General features: G+C 34.6%; 1 protein-coding gene across 4 annotated transcripts in view; it reads left to right on the top strand.

The window, feature by feature from the left end:
• The window catches only part of ARHGAP24 (Rho GTPase activating protein 24), a 521,847-nt gene that overhangs the window by 209,274 nt on the left and 293,202 nt on the right, over positions 1-19,371 (top strand). The window lies entirely within an intron of this gene.

Below are 19,371 nucleotides of genomic sequence, written 5' to 3' on the forward strand. Positions count from 1 at the left end.
CTCACAACTGGATTGTACTCATTGTGAATAAAAGTACTCAACCAGTCATCTTCATGACTAAGGCAGGGGCTGCTCTGTCAGTTGGGCAGAAGCAGGAGCTGCCTGAGTCCCTTGTTGACTTATATAAAAGGATACTGTGCAGAAAGGATGACACAAACAGAGCATTTATCAAGTTGTTGAGGACCTCCTTGTCCTCAGCAGTGAGAGGGATGGGTAATGACAGAAGAACTTTCCTAGTAGGATGTATTTGGAGTGCAGTTTGGATGTAGTCTAGGATGATATTATCAATGGATAATGAATGTACTACAGTTGGAAGCATAAGAAAAGGCCCCTTTGAGCCATAGAAGGTCATTGGAAGATAAATCAAGATCAACTAGTGAGGAAAGGGTCTTATAGTTTTATGTTGTTTTCCAACTCAGGTAATCAGCCGCCATGCATTTGCACTATTAACAAACATTTATTGACTATTGTATACAGAGAATTACTTTGTCCTTAGCATTGGGCTACACTCTAAAGAAGTTATGAAGAATAATGTCCCCCTGTGTCTGTATTCAAGGAGCTTAAATATCTAGTTGTGTGCAGAAAAAAAAGACATGCATGAAACCAGTGAACATTCCTTAGATAACATAACACACTGCTATGGCAATAAGCTCAGTTGTACAATAGATAGCAGATGAGATAATATAAATATGTTCAAATTTTCTAGAAGAGAGGTTAACAAATTAGGTAAAATGGGAACCATCTGGGCTTAGTTTCTGAGGAAAGGAATGGCGAAGAAGCTAAAGTTTGAGCTTTAAGATTGGGTCAAATGTTGACAATAGATGAGAGGAAGGGCCTCCCAGGTTGAGAGAAGAGCATGAGTAAAGCACAGAAGGTAGACATGAAAATGTTCTAGGTAGGGGGGTGGAGAAAGTGGAGACTAGCAGAAAAAGGATGGGTGCCTTGACCAGAGATGATAGTAGATGTTGAAGAGAAATTAAAATCAAAGTTTGGAGAGTCCAAGTTGAAATAACTACGCAACTCGATAGAAAGGCTAAGTCCTTTTTTTTGTTTTATTTTTAATGTTTACATCTTAATGTTTTTTCTTAGTCACACATATATTATTATTTACAAAGCATGATTAAACAAGAGGTGTGTGTTTGAGGGGAGTATGGGTAAGGAACAGAAAAGTGGGAAGGGAAGCCAGCCAGAAGTGTCTACATAACAAAGCGCTCACTAAAACTTCCTTATGGTTCCGCCCATTGTGACAGTTTTAATAAAACTCAATTATTTCAGGTATACAGATGCTTCAAACCTTTGTCCGTTTGGAACTAGGATTCTTACCAGGGAATCTTCGTGTTTCATCTTTGGTGAACTGATGGCCGTGGAGAGGGATAGTAGGGCTTCTGTGACTGACTGCCTGAGGACACAGGAGGAGCAGCTGGGAGACCATGTAGGAGGCTATTATAGAGGCATAGCTGTAGAAGACAGAAAAGTAGGCAGATGCCAGAAATTTTTCCAAGGGAGAATTAACAAGATTTTGTGGAATTAATTGAATGTTAAATGTCTCAGCATTTGTGAGGTGCTATAAACTGTACTGGAACATGACACTTCTCTATGTAATAATATTCTTTCTGATGTCATAAGCTCAAAGTTTCAACAGTTAACACTATGGAGGTGTCTTAGTCTGCTGGGACTGCCGTAACATAATACCATCGACTGGGTGGCCTAAACAATGGACATTTATTCTCTCACAGTTCTGGAGGACGGAAATCTGAGATCAGGGTGCCAACGTGGAGAGGTTCCACTGTGGTATCTCTTCTGGCACTAATTCCATCAGACCAGGGCCCCACCCTCATGACTTAATTATCTCTCAAAGCCTCATCTCCAAATACTTTCCCATTGGGGCCTGGGCTTCAAGTATGAATTTAGGGGGGACACAAATATCCTGTCCATAACAAGAGGATATTTTTTGGTTGCCTCCTCTATTCCCATTCCATCTATTCTTTGCTTTTTTCCTTTCTAACTGACCCTTTGGTTGGTATAGAGAAAGGTTTGAATCAGAGACTAGGGCAGGATATGCCATCCCATTGTGGGCACTCTCTTGTTAATTCTCTGTCCAGATATATAGAAGGGAATCAAACTGACAAGTTTTTATTACAAATTTTACTTTTCCAAGAGGTGTATCCTGACCATCCTATTTAATACTGTAACCTGACACCTTCCTCACCTCCCCACAACTCCTGATCTCTACTTATTCTGCTGTATTTTTGTCTTCATAGTCATTATCATCTTCTAAGATACTACATACTGTTCTTATTTTATGTATTGTTTATTGTCTATCTTCCATCATTAAATGGAAAATTCACTAGGACAGAGAGATCTTTATTTTACTCCCTGATCTATCCAAAGTACCTAGGACAGTGCCTGGCCTTTAGAAGGCAATATATTATATTACTGAATGAATAAATGGACAACCACTAAGTTAACTAGATGAAAAGGATATATTATCTATTGACCATTGATAATTTTAAGAAAAACACTATGTTGTACAAACTGAATTAAGATTTCAAAACTCAGACCTAGCAACGATCTTTACTTTCCTGAAGAGGTCATATGGTTGAAGTAATAAGAAGTGGACCAATATTGGATGTATTTTGAAGATAGAGCCAACAGGAGTTGCTCATGCACTAGGTGTGGATATAAAAGAGGGAAGTCAAGGGTAACTTCAAGAATTTTGGCTGAACAACCTGAAGGACAAATTTGACATCAACTAAGATAGGAAGGATAACAGGGAGAGCAGGTTTATTGATGGTGGTGATGATGGTTGGGAGATGAGATGAGGAGCTCTGTCCTGGAAGTGTTGAGTTTAAGATGCTTATTAGTCAGACATTCAGGTGGAGATAGAGTAAGTACTTGAATATGTGAATATCAAATGAAGGATAAAAGTCTGAGCTTCTATTCTTAACACTTATGCAAATTTATATGGATTCCATTAAAAAATACTTGTATTATTGTTGAGTTTGATATCTGTAATTATGCATCTGTGCTCACTTTAAGATACCACTGAGGAAAAAAATGGAAAATCATTCTCATTGTTTTTGAAATACACCCTATATGAGCATTCCCCTTTTATAGTCTCTCTTCCAGCTGGCAAAAGACAAATAAAATATTTTCCCTTAATTATTCCAAACTGTTCTATTTTTATGCAGATATAATTAGCAATATTTATTTCTTGAGAGTTTTTTTTCCTGGAAATTAATTAGTTAAGTTGATCTTCAAGAGGAAGAAATATTTCATTGTAAGTAATAAAGTGAAAATCTTTGGGGTATTTTATTAGTCTGTCACTATAATTACAGGCATATTAAATAAAAGTTTTGTAGAAAGAGGTGCTAAGGTGATAACCACTTCTGCTATCTCTGCCTCCATCACTACTTATATTTCTTCTTATATACTGCCACACTAGACTTGAAACCCTGTTTTTCTTCATGACCACAATATCTATCTGTTGTGTTCATTACCTAATAACCACCAGCTACTTTTATGTTGTCTTTGTTTGCATCTTTCAAAAAAGTTGTACTTTCTGCCTGGCTGCATCCTACTATAAAATAAATAACACCAATAAATTTATTGGATTTAAAACAGCTGTCATAAAAGGAAAAGTCTGTCCTTATACTTCATATCTTATCTGGTCAGATTTTGGTTGATTGCAATTTTCTCTTTTTAAGATTGAGAATTTCTTAGGTGGTCCTGACAGATATTCAGGAACCTTGTAAACTCTCACATTAGCACAAACTATAGAGTCAGTGACATCAAGATCCATATAGAGACATGTACACACAGATGTGTACTATATGTACGGGTATAATAAAATGAGGACTCCAGCTGACTGAAACCACGTAGTAAGTGGATTCAATAAAATTCTGTTTTGAAAGCTGATCATCCAAACCATCTGCAATGTGGTAAGATCACACTTCCTTCATGTCTCATCTGAGAGGACAAAATAACCAAGATTTGGATCTAGTTCCTCTGTCTAAAGAAGGCCATTCAAAAGTCTATCAGTCCCATGGTGCATATTTCTCCTTCTAAAAGGTTATTTCATCTCTACTCAACTCCAGTCGGCCTGTGTCTCTCTCTTTTTTCTCTTTCTCTCTCTGGTTATAACATAGGTGTGTGTAAAATGTACACACCCATGTGTAATAAGGCTTCTCTCTTTATGACTCTATTATACATGAGGATATAGATAAGATGAAGGTTGAGGAGGAACTTAAAAAGGGAAGTGTACTTTTATATTTTGGTGAAAAGGCAGAATGAAATAGAGAAGTGAAACAAGTTTTTAACATGTACTTCTCTTTTTCTTGGCTAAGAGGAACAGATGTACATTACATTTGCACAAATGCAGTTTTCTTAAAATTAGAATAATGCATACAATAAAATGATTATTTCAGATTGCTTCCTAGCACAATAGTAAATAGATGTCAATCTTATTAATAATTAATAATTTATTGATATCTGTTTAATAATATATATTTCTTGAATGTATTTTAGCTGAAATGCTTCAATATTCATTCACATATTAGTGTTTTATAGATTTTAAATTATTATAGGAAAAGATATATTTTTAAGACACAATAAAAATAACTAGTCCCTTTCAATTTTGTAATTTTTTCCCTACACAAATTGTCACTGAGTTATTCAGTGTAACACAAAAAGCAAAAACCCAAATGTTTGCTTTTTGTTTTGTTTTGTTTCCCTTGGGGGTTTGTGAGCTTTGATGTACTGTAATTGAGATTGTTTTCAGCATACATGACTAGATTGTCAAGATTAAGTTCATGTTTAATCTACAGCATCATTTGTACACAGTTTTAAACATTTAAACTCATCTTTCATTATTGTGAAAATGTAGACAATGCTTACTTTAATGTGACTTTAGTTTGTGTATTTGTGTATTGAAGTTCAGGTATCTCCAATCCCACGCCCACCCACCTTCATTAACAGCCTGTGAGTAAGCATAAGCAAAATTTACACTTTGGGTCTGAAAAGTGTATGTGTTCAGTGTGATGATGAAGAAGACCATTCTTTGCTCTGTGTAAGCTTGATTTGGTTGTGGATGGACAGAAGTACGGGTCAGAAGCTGCCAGTGAGAGCATCACAGAGACCCATGTGAAAGGAAAGGTCACATGTGGGAAAGAATAGAAAAATCTGCATATTTACAGGATGAGAGAGAAAAATGAATAAAAAATAAAGATCCAACCAAGATTATAACTGAGACAATCAGGTCATTGTTGACAAAAATGAAGCTGTGAAGAAGGAAATTTAATCTTTTGTTTATGTTAAAAACAGATCCTATCAAGGCATTATTCTATTTGAATAATTAAAATGAAAGTTGCCTGCTCACCAGGAGCCTTCGTTATATAAGGAATTCATTCACATGCTTATTTATTTATTTATTTATTCATTTACTCATTCTACAAATAGTTTTGAGTACTTATATCTGAAAGATACTGCTATTTTCTCTGCGTGGAGTGTGATAGATATTGTGGAGAGGCTTGCAAAAACGCATCATGCTCATAACTCAGATCTTTGAGCGTGTTATGTAGATGAGGATAAAGAGTAAAAGAGGAATTGGGCATTCTTGTTAGGAGAAATTCACAGGATTATTGCATGGGGATGGGGTAGATCAGTCTGCCTAGAGTAATGTGTGGAGAGGATGCCACAGGACAAGGAGCTCAGGGTCAGTGGGGTGAGATTGTAGGTGAGCCTGAACACCAGGATAAAGATGAAGTAGTGTTTTCGGTTGACTGGGCTGGCAGCAGTGAGAAGCCCTCCAAGCCCCCAGAGTATCAGTGACACTGAATTTTTTAAAAGTCAGGCTTATTGGGGTTTACATATGGTTATGTAATCACCACCACAATCCAGATATAGGGTTGTTACATCATGGCACAAAAATTTCCCTCATGCCCCTTCATAATCTTTCCCTCCCTCAACCTCAGCCCCTGGTAACAAATGATATTTTTTCTGTTCCTATAGTCTTAACTTTTCCAAATATAAATGCAATCTACAGCATGTAGCCTTTGAGCCTGGCTTCTTTCATTAAACATAATGCATTTGAAATTCATCCATGCTGTTCTGTTTTCAGTAGCTCCTTCCTTCTTACTGCTGAGTAATATTCAATTGCATGGATATACCATAGATTGTTTATCCATTCACCTGCTGAAGGACATTTGGGTTATTTCCAGTTTGGGGGTGATTATGAGTAAATCCACTATATACATTTGCATACAGGTTTTTAATAATGTACTTTAATATATCTTCTTCCCACTGGTTTAGCTTCTAGCCTTGGAGTCAATAAAACCATTTCTTCTTCAAGTTCAGGTTTTTAAAAATGCATATGTGAATGGATTAAATTAGTATTATCAAACCCCTTATTTATGAGTTAAAATTTATTAATGGCAGTGAGAAAATGTTTTATAAGATACCTATGGAATGGAAGCCATAAGAAAAATAAAAGAAAATAAGGCAGTGACAGGGGAAGTTGGCAGTATTCAAAAGTAACTTTTGCCAAATGGGCCATCACAAAATGCTGAATGTACTGTCCATGTACTATGCATAAGGCAATGTGCTGTGATGTGTGGAGGGATTCAAAGTATGATACTCAGTTCTTTATCCTCAGTTCTTTAAAAATATTTTTAAAACTTTCATTAATACCTGACACTATATTACACATATATTTATGTCTCTTCCTCATTACAAAGTAAACTCTACAGACAAGATGTGCTTTTTGTTTTGTTATTTTGTATTTTCTTTATGTTTGTTTTTAAGCACTGTATTTTCAACACCTAGAAAAATATCTGGCATATAGTGGAGCTTAGCATATATTTTTGAAAGTATAAACAAGGAGATAAAACATTATAAGAAACTAAGAAGACATCATAAGTTAATTTGATTGACAATGGGGGTGACCAATAAGTGTTAAAAGTTTGGAGTGTGTGGGCAGCGTTAAATAGACTACTATTAAATAGTTCCTAAATAGTTATTAAATATTTCTCAAATAATTACTAAATAGGAAAGTGGAGAAGTTTGCTGAAGAGTTTTCTTTAGATTTTGTTGCTTCTTATGGTGAATGTACCTATTCTTCACATGTAAACCATACTTCAATTAATATGAGACCACATCAGATATAAAATGTACAATTAGTTTGTGTATCACTAAGTAGAATTAAAGACTGTAATATAAATTATAATCTTCTATTGTCTATAAAAGGTATCCCAGTTAAAAGACATTAAATGCAAAAATTTCTAATTATAAAATTAATTAAACATAAAATTTTTGCCCAGTTTAAGTAAGATGATATATTTAAAAATCCCTTGTAAGCTATAAAAATTTATATAAATGATAGATACTATACTTTACCCCAAAATTTAGTGCCTTGACCCAAATTAACACAAAAATTTAGCAAAGAAAATGTATGAATATACATATAATATACAAAAAAGACATATATACATTTAGGGTAAATCATTACTTGAATGAATATAAAATTATTACTTGTGTGTATATAGAAGTTCATGTGAAAAGTGACCATATACTCTCTGGAAGCAACAACGTGATCAGAACACCTGCAGGGTTAGCAGAATTTTAGACCCTTTTAATTGAATTACATTGTCCAGGTATAAAAGATTATAGTCCAGTATTTTTAAAAATTAACATTTTTTTGTCTACTTACCATGTGCAGGCATTGTGTTAAGCTGTTAACAGTTCTATAAGTCAATTGCTAGTATTATAGATGGAGAGACGGAGGCACAGAGAGGGTCAGGAACTTGCCCAAGATTTTTCTAACAAGGAGCAGAGCTTAGCTGTAAACAAAGTCAGTCTGACTCCAGAACTTAAGCTCTTAACTTCTATTCAGTGGCTCTTCATGTGGAGCACTGAGTTCGGGCACCATGCTTGAACAGTTAATGACAAACAAGCTTGGTTTCAGAGCTGTCTGTATGGATGATGAGGGCTTGGACACTAATTTTTCTGAATGGATGAACAAAATATAGGACTTAGTGTGGGCATAGTAGCTGTCTTCAAAGATGTCAAGAACCAGAGAGCATTATCAATCAAATGTTTGGCGGGGGCAGCAGAGATTCTCAAGTGTCAGATTTTAGTTGGCTATCATGTAAATCTTAGAAAAGACCAGTGGCTACCATTGTGGAATGAACTTCCTCAAGAGGCAGTAAGTGTCTTTCCACTGGAGTGTTCAACAGAAGATGGATGAAGACAGAATTGAGGTATTTTGTAGAGGAATGAGCTGAGTAACTTTAAAGTACTTTCCAGCTCTAATATTATGTGATATGTAGACATAAAATCAGTTTAGGGGCAGATTACCTCTCAAATTCCCATTAAAAAATTTTTTTCCCTGATGGATGCCAAATCTGTCAAATACTGCATCTGTTGAATCATTGGGTATATTTTAATGACAATTTAATAAAATGTATTTTCTTGATTATTAAATAAAAATGGCCGAATATACTGTGAAATTTTCTAGTTAAGAATAAATGCTAACATAAAATTTCACCTTGCTTACTAAAATTCACCTGTCATAGTGAAGAACTTTAATATAGAGTCTACTTTTAATTTAATATTTTTCTATGACTAACAATCATTAATTTATTTTTAAAAATCGAGTAAAAAAAGATTTTCACTAGACATGAAACATATGTTTCACTGAAGCATGTGCTCTTCAAAAACATGTCTTTTTGAGATATATTAGGAGTACCTCTTATTGTTTATATTTTTAAAATTCAAATTTCTTTCTTAATACCATTACTATAATCCATGCAAGTAAATATTTTTAGCAGAGTTTGTGGTTAAGGAGAATGCAGAAATACAAATGATTTGTTTGGACTTTTTTATTTTCCTCACCAGAGAAATTTGGAACCTTTCCTTATGCTTCCTGAATTAGTGTTTTATTTTGACTATCTAAGAGATAACTGTTATCTCTTTAACTTTTATTTTCGCTATGTCTAGAAAAATATTTCCACTGAGATTCTTAATACATTGATGGTTATAATAATCATAAAATACCACTAGATTTAAATTCAGATTTTAGATCCTCAGAAGGTACTTGATGAACGCATAAGTAATCCCAAACTGATCCCCTACAGGTTTTTATTTTTCATTAAAAATAGAAATCGTTGAAAAATAGTTTCTACCCTTTGAACATATGTGTAGGACACAAGCTATATTTTCTTGAAAAACAAGAAAATCTAAAGAACATTAGTAAAGTTGGACAGTTTATTGTCTTATCCAAAAATTAGGTCGCCAATGCCTCTGGTACAAGAATGAAAGTGGATTAACTCAACCTGGAATGAAAAGGAGACCAGCATGACTATTGCACCCTGAGTTCTGAGTATCTGATTTATGTCTAAATTAATTGTTAATTTTATATATTTTTAGAGAAAAAAAAAGGAAATAGTCATTTTTTTTCCTAATCTCCACCTGCCTGTTGTTAGTATGTGGCATAATGGTCTGAATGAGCTGAGGAAATTATTGTTTAGCACTCTGACTATTCCAGGACAGAAGCTTGCTGGTTTTCATTTCCTAATTTGTCAAAGAGAAACTCCTGGGAAGATGAACCTGAAAACTCACAGATATAGCAAGCAGTATCTTGCTCAGATCTCATTTATTCTTCAACATATGTTATTTTGAGTAACATTATATATGTATGTGTTGTGATCACTTTTCAACATGTATTGTTCTACTAGACTATAAATATAAATAATAATAAGTAACATTTATTGAGCTAAAACTCTGTTCTGTACCCAGAGAATTACCAAATTAGACTTAGATGAAAAACAGTCTTAATAATGGCTACTATTTACTGATGTCTAACCATATATCAGTTACTATGCTAAACACTTCATATGCATAATTTTATTTAAACCTATAAACAATCCTCTATAGAAAGCTCTTTTTTAGACCCATTTTGCTAATGAGGAAACAGAAGTACAAATGTTAATAATAATTCTCTCCAAGTCATATGTCTAGGATGTGAAAGTCAGAATTTAAAACCAGTTTGTCAGAATCTCAAGCCTGTGCTCTTACTTTACTGTCTTTCTCTACTTAAAATAATCCTAGTGAATGTATATGTTCCCTACCTTTCTGCTTCCTTACATCATGGTGTCTTCATTGGAAAGGAGGCTAAAAGTCAGGAAGTCAAAGGGCACACATTCTTCCTATCAACTCCACCATGTGATTTCTCAGGCTATGTTTGAATTCCTCTGATAAAAGGGAGCTCAATTCACCTAAGAAAACCAGTTTTATCCTTGAGTATCTATTATTATTAGACAAAATGAGTCATCTTGGGAGAATAAAAGAAAAAAAATCATCTTTTCCAAAGTGTGTCACAATTTAAAAATGCCACATGCCTGATTTGATTTTAATCTCCAAATCATCCTCTGTGTTAGTTCATGTATGTACTATATTATAATTATCCCTATTTTATAGATAATGGAACTCACCAAAAGATTCGGTGGCTTCATGCATTCAGCCATTCAATAAACTTTTATCTGTACCTTCTATATGCCTGTTACCTTCTAAACTATTGGGGATAGAAAAATAAATAATATATAGCTCTACTCTTGAGGTCTTTAGAGACCATGACATTTTAGGGACTCAGATTCCTTCAGTGTAGCTACTCTGCTTCCTTTCTTAGTACTGAATTGTCATCACCAGAAAAATTCAAGTAGTACCCATTGTGATATTATGATTTCCTAAAGGTTTCAAAGCGCTCATAAAATGGTGGTATTCTCCAAACATTTGTAGGAAGAGTGTCCTAGGAGATTGCTACACACACACATACACATATATACATATACATACATGCATACATATATATGTGTGTGTATGCATATTCACTACACACAATTATTTCTGGAATTAAGCACTTAGTTTGTAGCTTTGCAATTTAAGAACACCTTTTTTCAGCATACAAGTGGGAAGAGACAGAGAGGAAGATCACACAGGATATTTTATAGCCAAGTTTGGAAGTACATCACTTTTGCCTATTGGTCAGAACTTAGTCACATGATCTCACCTAGACACAGGAGTGATTGGGAAATGAAATCTTGCAGTGTGCTCAGGAAGGAAATGGAATTGTTGTGTAACTATAGTACCGGCTCTGTTTCACTTAAGATTTAAAAACTAATTATTAATATTCTAATAGGTTACAGGGGAGAAATCATCTGATTATTTCTATAAATACAAAAAAGAGTTAATAAAATTTAACACCCATTCGTGATTTAAAAAAGCAAAACATTTCTTAACAAATTAGGAATAAAAGAGAAGCCCCTGAAAGTGATGAAGAATAGCTTATTAAAAATCTAGCTGTCCTCATAGCTAATGATGACACATTGAAAGCATTCCCTTTAACACCAGAACTAAGTTAAGAATATTTGCTATTATAACACCAATTCACCAGTTTATTAATGGGTCCTTGTCAGCACACAGTAGGATAAAAGAAAATGTTTAAGGATTGGAGAAGAAGATACACAGCTGCCATTAGTTACAGACAATATCCATGTCTTGAAACTCCCAAATATCTTACAGATAATTTACCAAGGTTGATGTATACAAAATCAATATACATTTTCATAAACTAGCAGTAAACAGTTCAAAAACATATTTTAGGTGCCATTTGAAGAGCATCAAAATATACAAGGTAGATCAAAATATATACTAATATAAATATATATACTGTATATAATATACAACAGTATATATACAAATTCAGATTTATATATATACATACAGATACAAAAATATACAGATGATAATCATTTGTGGAAAGACATGAAGAAAACCTGTATTAAAGGTGGGATATAACATGCATATGAATTGGAAGTCTTTTTTTTTTTAACATCTTTATTAGAGTATAATTGCTTTACAGTGGTGTGTTAGTTTCTGCTTTATAACAAAGTGAATCAGTTATACATATACATATGTCTCCATATCTCTTCCCTCTTGCATCTCCCTCCCTCCCACCTTCCCTATCCCACCCCTCTAGGTGGTCACAAAGCACTGAGCTGATCTCCCTGTGCTATGCAGTTGCTTCCCACTAGCTATCTATTTTACATTTGGTAGTGTATATATGTCCATGCCACTCTCTCACTTTGTTCCCGCTTACCCTTCCCCCTCCCCATATCCTCAAGTCCATTCTCTAGTAGGTCTGCATCTTTTAAATTGGAAGTCTTAACCCTGTAAAACCTCTATTAATATTACATAATTTAATATTGTAGGAAGGCAAATGATCTTAGCATTTAGATCTCAGCTAAAATGTCACCTGCTCAAAGAGGTCTTCTCTGAACAGTCATTCCAAAGTACCCACCCAGGCACTTTCACAGGTAACACCCTATTTTAATTAACTACACAGTACTTTACATCATTTAATAATTCCCTTGTTATTTAAAATGTATTTATGTATGGGTGGATGTATGTATTTCTTCCTTCATTAAAACGTAAGCTTCGAGGCTTCCCTGGTGGCGCAGTGGTTAAGAGTCCGCCTGCCAATGCAGGGGACACGGGTTCATGCCCCGGTCCGGGAAGATACCACATGCCGCGGAGCGGCTAGGCCCGTGAACCACAACTACTGAGCCTGCGCATCTGGAGCCTGTGCTCCGCAACAAGAGAGGCCGCGATAGTGAGAGGCCCGCGCACCGCGATGAAGAGTGGCCCCCGCTCGCCGCAACTGGAGAAAGCACTCGCACAGAAACGAAGACCCAATACAGCCAAAAATAAATAAATAAATAAATAAATAAATAAATCTTAAAAAAAAAAAAAAAAAAAAAAAACGTAAGCTTCATGAGAAGAGGGACATTGTCTACTTTCAATGCTGCTGTATCTTCAGCATGCAAAACATCATCTGACCTAGAGAGGAAATGCAACAACAATTCATGTTGCATTATGATTGTATCATTGTCAAGCTATCTGGTTTGCTGCATACTTGTGTTTTGTTACAGTGCTTTCTTTGTGTAGGAAATCAATGCATGTTAAAACAGCTATCAAAAAAACAACAACAATTTCTACTTAATGTATTTTAGAAGTAGAAAGGCTGTTATATTAATTTTATCTATTGCAAAGTAAATTAGATTTTAATTGGATTACTACTTTGTCTCTAGTCGATCTGACAGAGGCATGGTGAAAATGAATACTTAGAATTGAAGCACTTTGCTTCTTAATCATAAAGCCAAGTCAAAATTTTTAAGATAGAGAAAGAAATCAATGACATTTGAGTAGCTTGGGGCAGGAGCCAGGAAAACACATTGTATGATATTGTGTGAGAACAACTATGAAATCAATAGAACTTCTGAGGTTAAAAATATTAGACTATTAAATCCAAAAGTTTAGTCACTAATATTTTCCCTTGAGATTATTTTGCTAAGCAAGAAGAGTAGTTGTTTGCCAAGGAAGGACAAAATTAAATTAAAAATATTCACACACACATTATCAAAGAAATTTGGATATGAAGCAAAAATGTTTTAAAATTGTGCCTATGCTCATACTCCCTTCAGGTTCTTAGTTCCAGGTTGTCTTAGCACATCTAGAATAACATGTGTAGAGCCCACCAGATATATCTTTAACACTTTGAGTGAATTAACTCAAACTCAAACATAAAAAGGTTTATTTTTATATCAAAAAAGTAATATCCTTGCAATGTAGAAATTCTAGAGAAAAAACAGTATAAAGAATATTTAAAGTTTTAACTGTATATAGTGTTAGTTTTTGGTTTTTTTTTTTTTTTTTTGGCTGTGTTGGGTCTTCGTTTCTGTGCGAGGGCTTTCTCCAGTTGTGGCAAGTGGGGGCCACTCTTCATCGCGCTGCGCGGGCCTCTCACTGTCGCGGCCTCTCTTGTTGCGGAGCACAGGCTCCAGAAGCGCAGGCTCAGTAGCTGTGGCTCACGGGCCCAGTTGCTCTGCGGCATGTGGGATCGTCCCAGACCAGGGCTCGAACCCGTGTCCCCTGCATTAGCAGGCAGATTCTCAACCACTGCGCCACCAGGGAAGCCCCAGTGTTAGTATTTTTGTGAAACTTTTTCTTTGCGTATTATTTTCATTTTAAATTTAATTTCTGAGTAGATAAAACATTCATTTACTTTCAAAATCAAAACTGTATTAAATGTTTACATTGAAAGTCTTACTTCCCATCCATCCTTATTCTCCACTCCACACACACACTCTCCCTATAGATAACTACTTTTCGTAACTGAAATATAGTTGATTTACAATATTATATTAGTTTTCAGGTGTACAGCATGGTGATTCAATATTTTATAGATTATACTCCATTTAAAGTTATTATAAATATTGGCTATGTTTCCTGTGCTGTGCAATATATCTTCATAGCTTATTTATTTTATACATAGTAGTTGGTACCACTTAGTCCCCTACCCCTGTGCTGCTCCTCTCCCCTGCCCTCTCCCCACTGATAGCCGCTGATTTGTTCTCTGTATCTATGAGTCTGCTTCTGTTTTGTTATATTCATTCATGTGTTTTATTTTTTGGAGTCCACATATAAGTGATAACATGCAGTTTTGTCTTTCTCTGTCTCATTTATTTCACTAAGCATTACCCTCCAGGTCCATCCATGTTGTTGCAAACGGCAAAATTTCATTCTTTTCTATGGCTGAGTAGTACTCCATTGTGTGTGTGTCTCTGTGTGTCTGTGTATATATGCAACATCTTTTTTATCCATTTATCTGCTGATGGGCACTTAGGTTGCTTCCATATCTTGGCTATTGTAAATAATGATGCTGTGAACACTGGGGTGCATATATACAGATAACTACTTTGATTAGTGTCATGTATATTCTTCCCATGATTTTTTATGTGAATAAAGCCAAATACATATATATGTTCTTGTTATTATTTCTTTATTATTTAAAACATAGCATACTGAATGCTTATTTCTAAATCGAGCTATCCTTCTTTCTCTTTATAATACATCCCATAGAGAACAATTAATATATGTATTCTCATATATATTCTTTAATAGATATAGCTTATTTTATTTTTTGTGGCTGCATAATATTCCATTACCCAGATATATCATCATTTATTTAACCAATTTTTCATTGATGGACACTTGAGTTGTTTCAAATCCTGTTATTACAAACAATGCTGTTTGTAAAACAAGTGACCTTGCAAATAAGCCATTTCTTATGTGTGTGGGTGTGATAAATAGTACCAGTGTGCCCTCTGTATAAATTTTACCATTTTGCCCTCCTACCACCGGTGGATGAGAGTAATGTTTTCCTTAGCAACAGACTATGTCGTCAAACTTTTGTAATTTTGCAAAAGCATATTATCTTTACAGAAATAAATATCACACTGTATTTACAATTTCAGCACTGTATTTTAAGGATTACATAGAACATAATTAATTGTAGGTCAAAGAAGTAGAAGCATGCCAATAAAAATAGGTGTCCAATAAGCCAAAGGAGATTTTTCATTTTAAAGTTCAAAATGTAAAAAGGAGCTGTGTGATTAAGTCCTACTTTGCCTTTTTCCTGTTAATGACTTTTTTCCTCTTAGTTGTACTTCTCAGTTTTAAGATTCAAATATATGGAAAGTTATTAAACCAACTATAAAATAATTTTACTTGGTTGTTAAAAAATTAGCATGATCACTTAATTCAGCATCCCAGATTATTTTGGTATTATAAATTTAGCTATTATACCATTTCTTCCAAGGTTAAACCTAGGTCTTTTCCGCTTTACTTTTTAAACACACAAAGGGTTTATTAGTTGATTAAGATAAAGGGTTAAATGAAAGTTTTAATTATTAACAACTTTCTGGTCCATTGATAATGGCTTATTGGACCTTTCTCTTTAGGGTTCCAGATTTTCCCATAATAAACATTATACAGCTATCACTGTTTTTGCTCTTTATATTTCTTTCATAATAAGACATAAACTCAAAAACATGTTTTTTTCTTTTCTCTTCTCCTCCCATAGACTTTGCTTCAAACCTTTGGCATTTATCACCCCCTGAGCAGCTGACATTTATTTTTCTAATTGAGAAATAATAATAAATGTGGTAAAATAGCATATACTGTTGGACATGAAGTAAAAGGTCAAGGTCCTAGTAACCAGTTGAGAGGGGTTAGCTGTTGAATTCAGTCATTTCTGAATAAGGACTCTTACTTAACCTTGCCACAGATATTCTGTCCTGGAATCCCAGGACATGAAGTGACACTGGTTTAATCAGTTCCTCCTATTGAGAGCAGAGGGTTGGATGAGGAGGGATTTTCTTTAGCTACCAGCTATTTGAATGTCTTGCACACTGTGGATTCTCCCCTCAAATCACTGGCTAATTAAAATTTAGGCACCACTTACCCGCACCTGAGAATTAGCAGTGGACTCCTTTCAAAATGTCAGCTGTTTATAAGCTGCTCCCTAGGGGTCATTAGAAAGCTTATTTCAGAGTCTTTATATGTATTTTTTTCCTTTGGCTGCTGTAACAAGTTACCACAAACTTGTTGGCTTAAAACAACAGAAATTTATTCTCTCACAGTTCTGGAGTCCAGAAAGTCCAAACTCAAGGCGTAGGCAGGGCCAAACTCCCTTCAGAGGCTCTAGGATGGAACTTTCCAGCTTCTGGTGACAGCATTTCTTGGTTTGTGACTGTGTCATTCCAACCTTTGCCTCCCTTTTCTCATCACCCTCTCCTCTGTGTGTGCAACAGATCTCACTGTGTCGAGCTCTTGTAAAGGCACTTGGCATTGTACTTAAGGTCCACACAGATAATTCAGGATAATTCTCTGTTAGGATCCTTAACTTAATCATATCTGCAGAGACCGTTTTCCCAATAGAATAACATTCCCAGGTTCCAGGGATTAGGACCTGATATCTTCTAGTGGCCAATATTCAGAGTATTGTACTATATTTAGATATGTTCTAGAACTATCTTCCACAGTCCTTACCGCAAGGCAGTATAACTTTGAGACTCCAAAATGCTTCTATTCAACCCTGCCTTCTACTGTCATTTTTCTTTGCTTTAAAAATATGTTTGTATATTTTTCCTTAGTACACAGTAATACGTGCTCATTATTTTTACTTTTTAAAAATATAAGAAAAACTTAGCAAAATAAAAATTATTTATGACCTGGCTATCTGAAGATAATCTATACTAACATTCCATTTTTTCTAAGCATTTTGGCATTCTCAACACATAGTACATACTAAATATATGTTTAATGAATAAACAGGTAAGTGAATGAATGAATAAATCACACTGCAGCTTTCTATCATATAAAAAAAACTAGCTAAGGAAGTGGAGCTTGGATTTACAGAAGGTCAAATTGCATCTCTGCACTTCACCAGCTGCATGCTACTCAACTTATTTATGCTTCAACCTTCCTTCTGTAAAATGGACAGTGGTAATTGTACCTCCACACATGGTATTCTAGAAGATTAAAATGTACATCAGAGTGCTGGCACACAGTAAGTCTCAGCAGATGGTTAGCTGTAATGATTCAAGATGGAAAAGGGGGATTTCACTCTGAAGGGAAGAATTTGGAGTAGAAATTGTTGGGGGATAGAGTTTGTGTCACAGTTGGATTTTTTTCCTTCCAATTACAATCTTTCAAAAATGGCATGGGACACCTTAAGAAAGGTTGTGAGATAGGTGTTGTGGGAAAATTCTGGATGCCTGTGGTATTGCAAAGGGATTCATGTATTAGAAAAGCGTGAAAAAAGTAATTTCTAAGGTCTCTACCAATTTTGAGAGTGTAATTATAGAATTTTGGTTTTAGAATAATGTCTTCCTTTTTCCACATTTTCAGGCTGTTTTTTCCCCTGTAGTCAAGGAATTTCTCCATTGTCCAATTAATTAAAAACATGTAGCTAGGACGATAATGTCTGTGTTTCCAGGGAGAATGTTCATTTAGAAGGACCCCATCAGAGAAGAAATTCAAGAACTTCCTCTGTTCTGTCCAGAGGGGGAGTTCACATGGGGCAAGGGATCCTTGTGTCTGAAAAGAAAGATTTAAAAGCTTTTAAATAAACTACATCAAAACACTGCACATATTTTTTTTCTATCACAAATATTGCTATCCTGTTAGCCTCCTAGGATCTGAACATATGTAATAATGTTATGCAAATGCTGTTTTAAAATTAGAGTGAACCCAGAATGACAATGCTTCTCAAGTTCTTAATTTGCAGTTTAGAATATAAAGCATCAAGATGAGACATCTGTATAGAGAATTTATTTCTATTTATTCAGTACTTATAAAACAGTTATGCTATTATGTTTATCATTGTTAATTTAAATAATAGTTTGGAAATATTACATGTATTACTTGCTCTGATGTGTTTCATTAGCTAAAAAAAATAGTACATTTTACAGAGTGTACACTTCATTAATATTATGCCATTTTTTTCTATAACTCATAACACTGCTTAGGTCAGTGTTCCCCAAGCAGTTTGCACTGCAGAATTATTTTGGTAGATCCTAAATTTGAACCAATTTGCAAGTCTCCCCTTCTCTTATCTCCCTAGAAGCACCCCAGAAATCAGTATAACTATTTCGGGGGCTAAGAAGAAACTCGATAACTATTTATAAACATTCTTCAAAATGCTTTAAGTAACAGTAATTGATTAGAAATAAGAACATGAATTCGGATAATAATTAATACAAATAAGTATTTGGAATCTACTGTGCCAGTCTCTTTGCTAGGTGCTTCCTGAGCTCTATTTCCCTCATGTATAAAATGAGAGACATGACACAGAGTCACGAGGCAAATTAATGATACTGTATAAGTAGAATACACATTTGCTTAGCAAAGTAATATATGGTCAAGAAATGTTAGCAATCATCATTATCAATATCATTTTGCTTTGCTGTTTGTTATTATGATTGCTAATTAGAGGTTTATTTGTTTTAATCTAGTCTTACGGACATGATAGTAAAAACTGACTTCAAATTTTCTAATTGGTTTACTTCCTTGTTCACTCAACTAGATGATAATACTAGCAGATGTATTTTGAACCTTTACTAGAATCATCCCATTATTTGGGGATTAGCAAAATATGGACCCAAAATATCTTGCAGACTTCTGGGATATAAGAAAGACTTTTTAAAATATTAAAAGCAACTAAAAATACTATGTACCCAGCATTTTTCTACAAACTACACATATATTAGTTCACAGTTATGAAGTAGGTTCTATTTTTATCCCATTTTAAGGATGAACATGAAGAATAGAAAGGATAAATATCTTGCCTGAAGTCACTTGGTTAATCGGTGGGAGAGTGGGTATCTGAACCTAGGCAGTTTGACTCCAGAATAAATTTTCTTAACCACTGACTTCATTGTCATTGGTAGATTGGGATATGGCTGGAGCACTTGT

The sequence above is a fragment of the Eubalaena glacialis genome, chromosome 5 (assembly GCF_028564815.1).
Source record: "Eubalaena glacialis isolate mEubGla1 chromosome 5, mEubGla1.1.hap2.+ XY, whole genome shotgun sequence".
Taxonomy (NCBI): Eukaryota; Metazoa; Chordata; class Mammalia; order Artiodactyla; family Balaenidae; genus Eubalaena; species Eubalaena glacialis.